Source organism: Giraffa tippelskirchi, chromosome 12 (genome assembly GCF_054371585.1).
Source record: "Giraffa tippelskirchi isolate mGirTip1 chromosome 12, T2T-mGirTip1v1.2.pri, whole genome shotgun sequence".
Lineage (NCBI taxonomy): Eukaryota > Metazoa > Chordata > Mammalia > Artiodactyla > Giraffidae > Giraffa > Giraffa tippelskirchi.
This window is the reverse complement of record NC_137286.1, coordinates 115901382-115912352: the sequence shown is the minus strand read 5'-3', so window position 1 is coordinate 115912352 and position 10971 is coordinate 115901382.

Below are 10971 nucleotides of genomic sequence, written 5' to 3'. Positions count from 1 at the left end.
GGCTCTTTAGTTCTCCTTCACTTTCTGCCATAAGGGTGGTGTTATCTGCATATCTGAGGTTATTGATATTTCTCCCGGCAGTCTTGATTCCAGCTTGTGCTTCCTCCAGCCCAACGTTTCTGATGATGTACTCTGCATATAAGTTAAATAAGCAGGGTGACAATGTACTGCCTTGATGTACTCCTTTTTCTGTTTGGAACCAGTCTGTTGTTCCATGTCCAGTTCTAACTGTTGCTTCCTGACTTGCATGCAGGTTTCTCAAGAGGCAGGTCAGGTGGTCTGGTATTCCCATCTCTTTCAGAATTTTCCACAGTTTGTTGTGATCTCCCCAGTCAAAGGGTTTGGTGTTATCAATAAAGCAGGAGTAGATGTTTTTCTGGAACTCTTGCTTTTTCTATGATCCAGCGGATGTTGGCAATTTAATCTCTGGTTCCTCTGCCTTTCCTAAGTCCAGCTTGAACATCTGGAAGTTCATGGTTCACGTACTGTTGAAGCCTGGCTTGGAGAATTTTGAGCATTACTTTGCTAGTGTATGAGATAAGTGCAATTATGTGGTAGTTTGAGCATTCTTTGACATGCCTTTCTTTGGCATTGGAATGAAAACTGACCTTTTCCATTTCTGTGGCCACTGCTGAGTTTTCCAAATTTGCTGACATATTGAGTGCAGCACATTCACAGCATCATCTTTCAAGATTTGAAATAGCTCAACTGGAATTCCATTACCTCCACTAGCTTTGTTTGTAGTGATGCTTCCTAAGGCCCACTTGACTTCACATTCCAGTATGAATGGCTCTATATATAAAATAGATAAACAACAATGCCCTACTGTATAGTACAGGGAACTATATTAATATCTTGAAATAACCTATAATGGAAAGGAATCTGAAAAAAGAGTATATATATTGCTCTTCACCTGTAATGCAGAAGACCTGGGTTTGATCCCTGGTTGGAAAGATCCCCTGGAAGGAGGCATAGCAACCCACTTCAGTATTCTTACCTGGAGAATCCCCATGGATAGAAGAGATTCGTTGGCTACAATATAGGATAGAAGATGACCACAACAGAGGATAGATAGATGGATAGAGGATGGCTGGCTACAGTCCACAGGGTCCCAAAGAGTCAGACATCACTGAGCAACACAGCATATGTACATATACATACATATATGTATGTGTGTGTGTGTGTATATATATATATATAAAACACTTTGCTATACACCTGAAATAGTTTAAATTAACTATACTTCAATAAAAAATTAAATTAAAATAAAAATAATTTTTTAAAAATTTTAAATAAGCTATGAGGATGTATCAGGCAACAGAAGGAACACAGCCAATACTTTATAATAACTGTAAATGTAATATAACCTTTAAAATTATGAATAACTATATTGTACATCCATAAGTTATATAGTATTGTACAGCAACTATACTTCACTAAAAAGATAAAAGATAATAAAAATAAAAACCAAAAAACCCAAGAAGAATTCCAGAAGGATTGAAAAGTCAACAGCCTGTTCTGAAATGAGCACTATGTGGTTGTACATAGAGAAGTGGCTCAGACTCAGTGGCTGACCCTGCTCCCAAAGCAGGGAGGAGACAGAAATGACAGAGCTGCCGCCTCTCATAGACAGAGTTGGCCCTGAGAACCAACCCCAACACAGGACACTATCATTGTGGAAGAAAATGGATGGAGGAAAACTTCTGGACAAGGCCAAAGAAGAAAAAGTATAGTAAATTAAAAATAAAGCCGTTAAAGGAAAAGAGCAGAAAGAATGAGGTTGAATGGGTGTGTTTACAAAAGGTCTATCAATGAATAATGAGTTAACTAAAAAAGCAAGTCTAATTGTGTTTTGATTAAGCTATTTATTTAATTCATTACATCAGTCAATAAATATGTATTAAGCTACTACAATCAGGTTCTGTGAGAGATAGTGTGTAAGACAGACACAGACCAGGCCCTCGTGGGGCTTATAGTTTCGAGAGAAAAGCACATTAGAAAATAAACGTCCAAGTGTGCATCTAATGTTATTGAAGAACAGTACAAGATGCAATGAGAGCTCATAGCGGAGTAATGGATTGAGGGTGAGCAGGGAAGAGCTCCCTGAGGAAGTGACATTTAGACAAACCAGAAACGTGAAGAGGCAGTAATCAGGTATGGAGGGGGCGGGGGAGGGATCCGCGGACAGGCTCTAAGAAGAAGCAGCTTGGTGTGTTCTAGAAATTACATCAAGGTCCAAGCAGCTGTGAAAGAGTGAGCAAGAGAGAAGCGTTTGGGAGCAAAAAGAGCAGGAGAGGCAGATGGTCAGGGCCTGTAGGATTCAAGGAGACCTGGGGTTTTGCCTTGGAGATATTGGGAAGGCATTCCAGGTTTCAGCAGGAAGAATGACTTCAGATATGAGCAGCAGAGCTGCTGTGTGAGGAAAAGATTGAGAGGGACACCGGGAGATGGGGAAAACCCATTAAACGAAATTCAGGGGAGAGGTTAAGTTTACTTGGACAGGGAAAATAACTCTGAACCAGTTCAAGAAGCAGTAGATAAAAATGTAATTCCAATCATGTGCTCCCTTACTTTAAAACCTTTCAGTGGTTTTCCATCACACTAGAATAAAAATCGAAACTCCTTACCATGGGCTACAGGACCTCAAATGATCTGGCCTCTACATCTCTCCAACTTTACCATGGCTACTCACCCCTCGGCTCACCATGCTGTAGCCCACCAATATGTTTATTTTCTTAAACTTTCCAAGTTCTTTCCTTTTTATCTGCTGCTTTAACTAAAACATCCCTTTCCCCCCATATATCCTTAAGACTAGTTCCTCACTATTCACATCTCAGCTTACATCTCTGTTTACAAAATTATCTCTGTGTCCCTTGTCTAAAATTTATCCTAATCATTTCTTGAGGAGAAGGGGGCGACAGAGAATGAGATGGTTGGATGGCATCATTGACTCAATGGACAAGAGTTTGAGCAAACTGCAGGAGAGAGTGAGAACAGGGAAACCTGACATGCTGATGTCCATGGGGTCGCCAAGGGTCAGACACGACTCAGTGACTGAACAACAACAAATCATCTCCACTATTTTCTATTTCCTTCACTCATTCAAAAATATTTTTCAAGCATCCTCTATGTATGAAGTACTGGAAGATACATCAGTGAACAAAACAGAAAAAAGAAAATCCCTGCCTTTAGCGGGGATTCCAGTGGAGGGGAATGGCAGATGAAAACAAAATATGCAAATTCAGTATGTAAATCGTGGACTTCCCAATGGTTCAGTGTTTAAAAAAAGAAAATAAAAAAATCTGCCTGCCAATGCAGGAGACACTCCAATATTTTTGCCTGGAAAATTCCATGGACAGAGGGGCTTGGCAGGCTATAGTTTACAGGGTTGCAAAGAGTCAGGCACAACTTAGTGACTGAGCACGCATGCAATATGTAAGTCATAAGTGAATACAGAGTACGTCAGAAGGTCAGCGATTATGTTAGAAGGTCAAAGAAGCTATACAAAGAAAAAGGAAGAGGAATGAGAAGTGAACAGGGCAGAATGGAGTGGGTTGTAAGTTTTTAAAAGAGAGTCAAGATGGGACCTCATTAATTAGATGATACTGAGAAAAGATGAAGAAAATGAGAGTTAACCCATGGAGACTTTAAAATTTGTTTTCTTTATAGCTTTTATTACAATTTTTATCATATTTGCTTCCTTGCTTTGTCCCATCAGGGCAAAGACCATTGTCTGTCCTGTTCATTCTTATATCCCTAGACCTTGGTACACATATTTTATGTAATGAGTCAATACATGAAAGGAAGCAAATATCTAAAGTGCCTTTTAGATATTTCCTCTCCCACACCCTGTGAGCACCTCCCCAGGGGAAACAAATTTCCACACCTGCTGTGGCTGCACAACAGACCCTGGGATGGAGATTTGACCTAAGAGGTACCCTTCTGGGCTGTTTTGGGTTGTTGAGCTATACCAACAATGTAAGATGGGGCCAACTTTACCCTCAAGTAGTAAGATCCTGCCTCAGAATAAGTCTAAGCAGAGATTATTATTATTTAGTCTCTAAGTCATGTCCAACTCTTTTGTGACTCCATAGATAACTTGCCAGGCTCCTCTGTCTGTAGGATTTCCCAGGCAAAAATACTGGAATGGGTTGCCAGTTCCTTCTCCAGGGGATCTTCCCAACCCAGGGATTGAACCCATGTCTCCTCCTTGGCAGGTGAATTCTTTACCACTGAGCCACCCCAGAAGCCCTAAGAATAAGTCTACACAGAGAAGGCAGTGATAAAAGAGGAGAAAGAAAAGTGGCTTTACAATTGCATGATAGAACTCCTAGATCCATTCATTCCCAAAGCCAAGTATACTCTTTGAACCTCCCAGTTAAGTGGGATCCAAAAAAAAGTCTTAATTTTAAGGTATTTTGTTGTTACCTACAACTTCCTGAAGCTGAAGCTCCAATACTTTGGCCACCTGATGCAAAGAGCTGTTTCATTAGAAAAGACCCTGATGCTGGGAAAGATTGAAGGCAGGAGGAGAAGGGGAAGACAGAGGGTGAGATGGTTGGATGGCATCCCTTACTCAATGGACATGAGTTTGAGCAAGTTCTGGGAGTTGGTGAAGGGCAGAGAAGCCTGGCATGCTGCAGTCATTGGGGTCACAAACAATAGGACACAACTGAGGAAAAGAACAACTTCCTTCGAGTCTATATTAGTATATCCATCAGACAAAAGTTTAGGAGGTATAATTAGAAAACCGTGAGGGAAATTTGTTTCTTCTTTAAACTCTCCATCTTCCAATTGAACAAGTGTTGAGTTCATATCTAATGGCCTGGTGATAATGAACTGTGAGTAACTCTATACAGAATGAAGATCTGTTCATTTAATTAATAAAATATTGACTGAGCATACACTATACCCCAGGTTCTGTGCCAGGAGGTGAGTATAGAATGTTGGCATGATAGCCAGGTCCTTGTCTTTGTTTGGGGAATATGAACAGTAATAAATTTTATGTGAGGTAGTACAAATGGAGAAGCTCAGGGTAAAACGCAAGTTCAAAGCAGAGACTCCAACCTGGTCACAAGGGGTGAAATAACATGGGGTATACAGGGCAACTCTCAGAGCAAGAGCTGTATAAGGCCAGACCTGGACTATGACTAGGATTACGTCAGAGGAAAAGGAATCTTAGAGAGAAATGAGTCTCAAAGACCTAGAGCCAGGAATATCTTATGTCAGAAATGTTCTTGTGTAATAATATCAGCAGTCTTGGAAATATCTTCATGGAATCGCCTGTCACATGACCTATCAAGGTCACACATCCAAGCTTCAGCATTCACACTTCAGTGCCCCTTCCCTCACAATTTTATCCTACAATCTATCTTCTGCCATTTCTTTATTAAACAGATGCAAGGAGGATGGATCATAATTATTGATAACATTATTTAATAGTCTTATTATAAGACAATACATATGATCACATTTCTATCAAATAGCTGTAAATGTCTTAACATTCAACTGTGTTTAGAACTTTATTGAAGTAATTTCGATCTAATCCACCCAAAGATGAGGTTTCAGCTGCACAGCATGTAGTTTAAACTTGATAAAGGTTGTGCTTTACACCCTCCATAGAACATGATAATCATAAATTCCTATAATAAGTTTCTGTAGAGAAGAAGTGGTTGTTTTTGTATAACAAGATCATATATCTTCCAGCTGGAATAAAATGAGATTCTGAAAACAAAGTTATTGTGTTGTTAAATGGAACATAGAAAAGACATTTCTCCTCCTCAGAACATTTGTTATGAATTTAAACAGAAAATATTTTTATGGGAACAGCAATAATAACTTATGAACAATTCTAGTCCATGAAGTTTTTTTTTAATGAATCAATATTTTGAATTACAAAGAACATTCTTCTCACTTGATATGTTAATGTTCCATAAAATACTTTTGACTTGAAATATTGCATCACAACTTTCATTTCCCTTGGTGAATGTCAAATAATGTTAATTTTGTGCAAACCACATATCTATTTTGTAATGGAAGATCATTATTTCTCACTTGCTAAAAATATATATTCAATAGCAAAAAAGAAAAGCTTCCCAAAGGCTATACTGGCACACATTTAACCCTACTACAAAAATTCTGTGGTCCTTAAAGTGAGCAAATCACCAACCAAATTGGCAAACGTTAATATTGCTGTCTGCTTTTCATAGAGAGAAGTGTTTTGTATCTGTTGGACACATTTTCAGGAAATGAGGTAATGCTCAATTTTCCCCTAGGAAAGGGAGCCTGGGGCATGCTCAGAACTGGCTTGATGGGTCCATTGTTTGAAGGTAGAGGGAGGTAGTGGGTGGTATGATGAAATCAAGATAAGATTGAACTCAAAGGCAATGAGCATGAATGTTCAAAGTCACTGACGTCAATTAGATTTTACAGAAGAAATGACTGTTCCTTGTGGCTTCAGGATTAATAAATCATTATGGATCCTACAGGTCTTCCTTCTCCTTCTCTCTGTCTGACTCTTCCTATGAAAGGTAACCTCCCCTGGGTAACCTGATTCCAGTTTTCTTGCCTGAAAAATCTCATGGACAGAGGAGCCTGGTGGGCTATAGTCCTTGGGGTTGCAAAAAGTCAGACACGACTGAGCGACTGAGCTGCACGGGTAACCTGGAGCTCTCCTCTCCAAAAATGACGGGCAGGGGGAGAAAGGCTTTCAGATACAGTGTTCTCCACATTGGTTATAAAACATGAACTGAATGTCCTTCAGTATCTACTGCTTGAAGGCAGTCAAAAACACATAGTAAGTGAATTGACAGATTGTCTCCATTTATGCCCATATATCATATTATATGTGTACGATCACAAGCAATTTCACCTGAGATTAAAGCTCTCCTTCCTTCCCTGAAGTTGTAATTCTTAAAGTGTAAGGGGAAGGAATTACATTCCTTGAAAGTTCTACCCATTTTCTGTATATCAATTAAAAGACTTAGAAGTTACTAAAATTCTGGGCCTTCAGAACTTCCTGAACTTCCCCCTTATATCTGACAGAAAGAATAGCCCCCAAAGGGACTAATTCACAAGCAGGAAGAGTTAAAGCCCTGGTAGAAATGTGACTTAATGAAATCACTCCAGCATGCCAGAAATGCTTTGGAAAATATTTTATTATTTTTATTGCTTGCATAGCAGCCAATTATTTTGTAATTACTAATTAGTTCGTTCTCCCTCAGCTTCATCTCCCTGCTCTGCCTTGATTGATGAGACGCATTTTATCCACTTTCCATAGAGAAACCACCTTCTAGAAGATTTTGTAGAAGTACTCACTTATCTCTGTGACAACGGGCTAATTTTTACAAATTAAGACACCTTAGGGGTTTCCTGGTGGCTCAGAGATAAAGAATCCATCTGTTAATTCAGGAGATGCAGGTTCGATTCCTGGTTGGGGAAGATCCCCTGGAGAAGGAAATGGCTACCCACTTCAGTATTCTTACCTGGAGAATTGCATGGACAGAAGAGCCTGGTGGGCTACGACTCATGGGGTTGCAAGGAGTCAGACACGACTCAGTGACTAAAACAACAACAACAACAACAATCCCTCTGACACTGGGGAGATGTCAGCCAGGACTCCAGCTGCAGTGCAGCTCTCCATCTGGAACCTCTCTGAATCAACAATACTAATAACTGATACTAACATAACGCTTTGACAGTTTACCAAATGTTTTCACGAGTTTTGTCTTATTTAATCTTACCAGTGGTCTTCTGAAAGAGATACCGCAGACCTGGCAATATTCATTCTTTCCATCATTCTTTCATTCCTCACAGATTTGGAGGAGGAAAATGAGACATTAAGGAGAAGTCTTGTAAGAACCCAGATCTAGTTTCGAGAGACGTGAAGCAGTGATTTCTATAGCAGGTGGTCTCAACAATACCACCCTCCAAAAGAGAATTCAAATTCATTCGCTGATTGACATAACCTTGGGCTTCCCTGGTGGCTCAGATGGTAAAGAACCCGCCTGCAATGCAGGAGACTTGGGTTCGATCCCTGGGTTGGGAAGATCCCTTGGAGAAAACGAATGGCTACCAACTCCGGTGTTCTTACCTGGAGAATTCCATGGACAGAGGAGCCTTGAGGGAGCCACAGTCCATGGGGTCACAAAGAGTTGAACGTGACTGAGCTACTAACACTTCACTTTGGCCCAAGTTATGGCCAAATCATTATCATCTTTTACTTAGACTCTGCAATTCTGGCTGGATGTTTCTCCCTGCCTCTCTCTTCCCTTTCAGCAGATACTGCCACTGTGATCTTTTTACATCATTTATCAGATCGTGTCACTTCCCTACTTGGAATCTTTCACTAGCTTCTTCTTACTGCACATAGGATTGATCTAAATTCCTCACTGTGGCTGCCAAAGCCCTCCGAGATCCATCTCCCTAAGATCTCTTTAACTGCAGGTGGTGCCAGCTGTGTGGGTCCTGTCTGTTCAGGAGACACCAAGCTCATCCCACCTGAGAGCCTTTGCACCTGCTCTTCTGTTTTCCTAGACCGTTGGTCTCCAGGTCCAGGCCACATGGCACTTTCTGGGTGTTCCTTAATCAAAATAGCCTCTCCAGGTGCAGACATAGAGAACAGACTTGTGAACACAGCAGGGGAAGGAGAGGATGGGATGAATGGAGAGGGTAGCATTGAAGCATATACATTACCATAAGTAAAACAGAGAGCCAGTGGGAATTTGCTATATGATGTAGGGATCTCAACCCGGTGCTCTGTGACAACCTAGGGTGGTATGGAGTGGAAGGTGGAAGGGAGGTTCAAGAAGGAGGAGACACGTGTGTACCTATGGCTGATTCATGTTGAGTATGGCAGAAACCAACACAGCATAGTAAAACAATCATCCTCCAATTAAAACTAAATTAATTTTTAAAGGCTAGGTAGTTGTAGACTCAAAGCTGCCTCAAAAACAAACAAATAAATAGCCTCTCCAATCACTCCCTATTACCGTATCATCTGCCTCTATTTTTTGATAGCTTAACTATTTGAAATCATCTGACTGGTTTCTCCTCTCTTTTCTCTCTCCACATGCTGGCTTGAGGAGAGCTGTGGCCTTGACTCTCCTCATCCTCCCATTCTTTATCCCCAACATCTTGACTAGTATTCAATTAACTCTCAAGAAAATATTTTGACTGAACTAATAAATACGTGATAGGCACTCTTTATGTCTATGCTATAGATCTAGCTAGTTAATAGTATGGATAGAAATAATGTAGCTTATTAACTTGCTACTAATGAACAAATGGAGAAGGCAATGGCACCCCACTCCAGTACTCTTGCCTGGAGAATCCCATGGACAGAGGAGCCTGGTAGGCTGCAGTCCATGGGGTCGCTAAGGGTCAGACACGACTGAGCGACTTCACTTTCACTTTTCCCTTTCATGCACTGGAGAAGGAAATGGCAACCCACTCCAGTATTCTTGCCTGGAGAATCCCAGGGACAGCGGAGCCTGGTGGGCTGCCGTCTGTGGGGTCGCACAGAGTTGGATACGACTGAAGCGACTTAGCAGCAGCAGTAGCAGCAGCAATGAACAAATGGGGGTGCCATTTTGTGTTGTTATAAACCACACAGAAGCAAACAACCTTGTTCTCATACCCTTGTGTATTTGTGCAAATGTTTCTGTAAGATCAAGTGGGGCTTCTCCAGTGGCTCAGAGGTAAAGAATCCGCCTGTAATACAGGAGTCACAGGAGACAGAGGTTCCATTCCTGGGTCAGGAAGATGCCCTGGAGGAGGGCATGGCAACCCACTCCAGTATTCTTGCCTGGAGAATCCCATGGACAGAGGAGCCTGGTGGTCTACAGTCCATAGCATCACAAAGAGTTGGACATGACTGAAGTGACTTAGCATGCACAAAGAGGGATGCAGATTTTGAATTTCAATAGCTACCAAGTTAGTAATAGAGTTATTCTTTTAATCTTTCTTCAGTATATCAGGGCCAGTCATCTGGAGGGTTTTTTTGTTGTTGTTTTTTCTAGATTTGTCATTTCCCCCACTATCTTCCTTTTTATAAAATCTCCTGTTAATACCTACAGTGAACGAAATAGGGTTCTATCAAAATGAAAGATACATCAACTTTTTATTTCATCTTGTGTCCAAAATTCCACAGTGACAATTGAGAATTTTTCAACATGATTCTATATCATGCTCAAGGATAGCATATACTTATTAAATACTGTGCAAAACTTAACTTATAAACACTTTTTTTAATGAGAAATCTGTAAGAAAATTTAGGCATTTATCAAGTCTGCTGTGGCTCTACATCTTGGGCTTCATTAAGCTGCCCAGTCAACACTTAACAGTACATATTTAAACCCTTGGAAAGACTTGGAGCTGTAAATCTGATTTTTCTTGCTTTTATAATTACCTGCCCCCCCAAAGCTGACTGAAGAAGAAAAGAAACTGAACTACTTGAAGAATTAACAAAACTGACTCCATTATCTTGCCCAATTAACTCTTCTTGTTTCTGCAGCTGAGGAGATCACCTCAAGGGCCTTGTCAATCAGTTTTGAATCTCTCAGGTAAATCCGGACTCTCATTTAAAGTAATCAAAAGAAAATTAAGCTTCCATATGGCTTCTGCTTGTCCTGCTGGGAGAGCTGACTTGCTCAGATTTCAATTTCTCTATCTCTTTTCATGAGAAATGTTTTTAAATCTGAGTAGTGGAATCTTTTTGCAACTAGATTGATCTCACTTTGGAAGAAAGTTCTCTGTAACTTGACTGAGGTTGCCTGTTGGAGCCAAAACAACAATCACAACATCTTAACTCTTCTTCACCTTAATGTGTCCCCTTGTGATCATGTGTTTGGCACACAAATGGGTGAGCAACACTATTCTGAGTTGGCATTTGTGATATAAACATATTGCTCACACCACAAACTTGAAGTTAACCAAAATTCTGATTAACTGTTTGCTCCTTTCTAAAGAAGA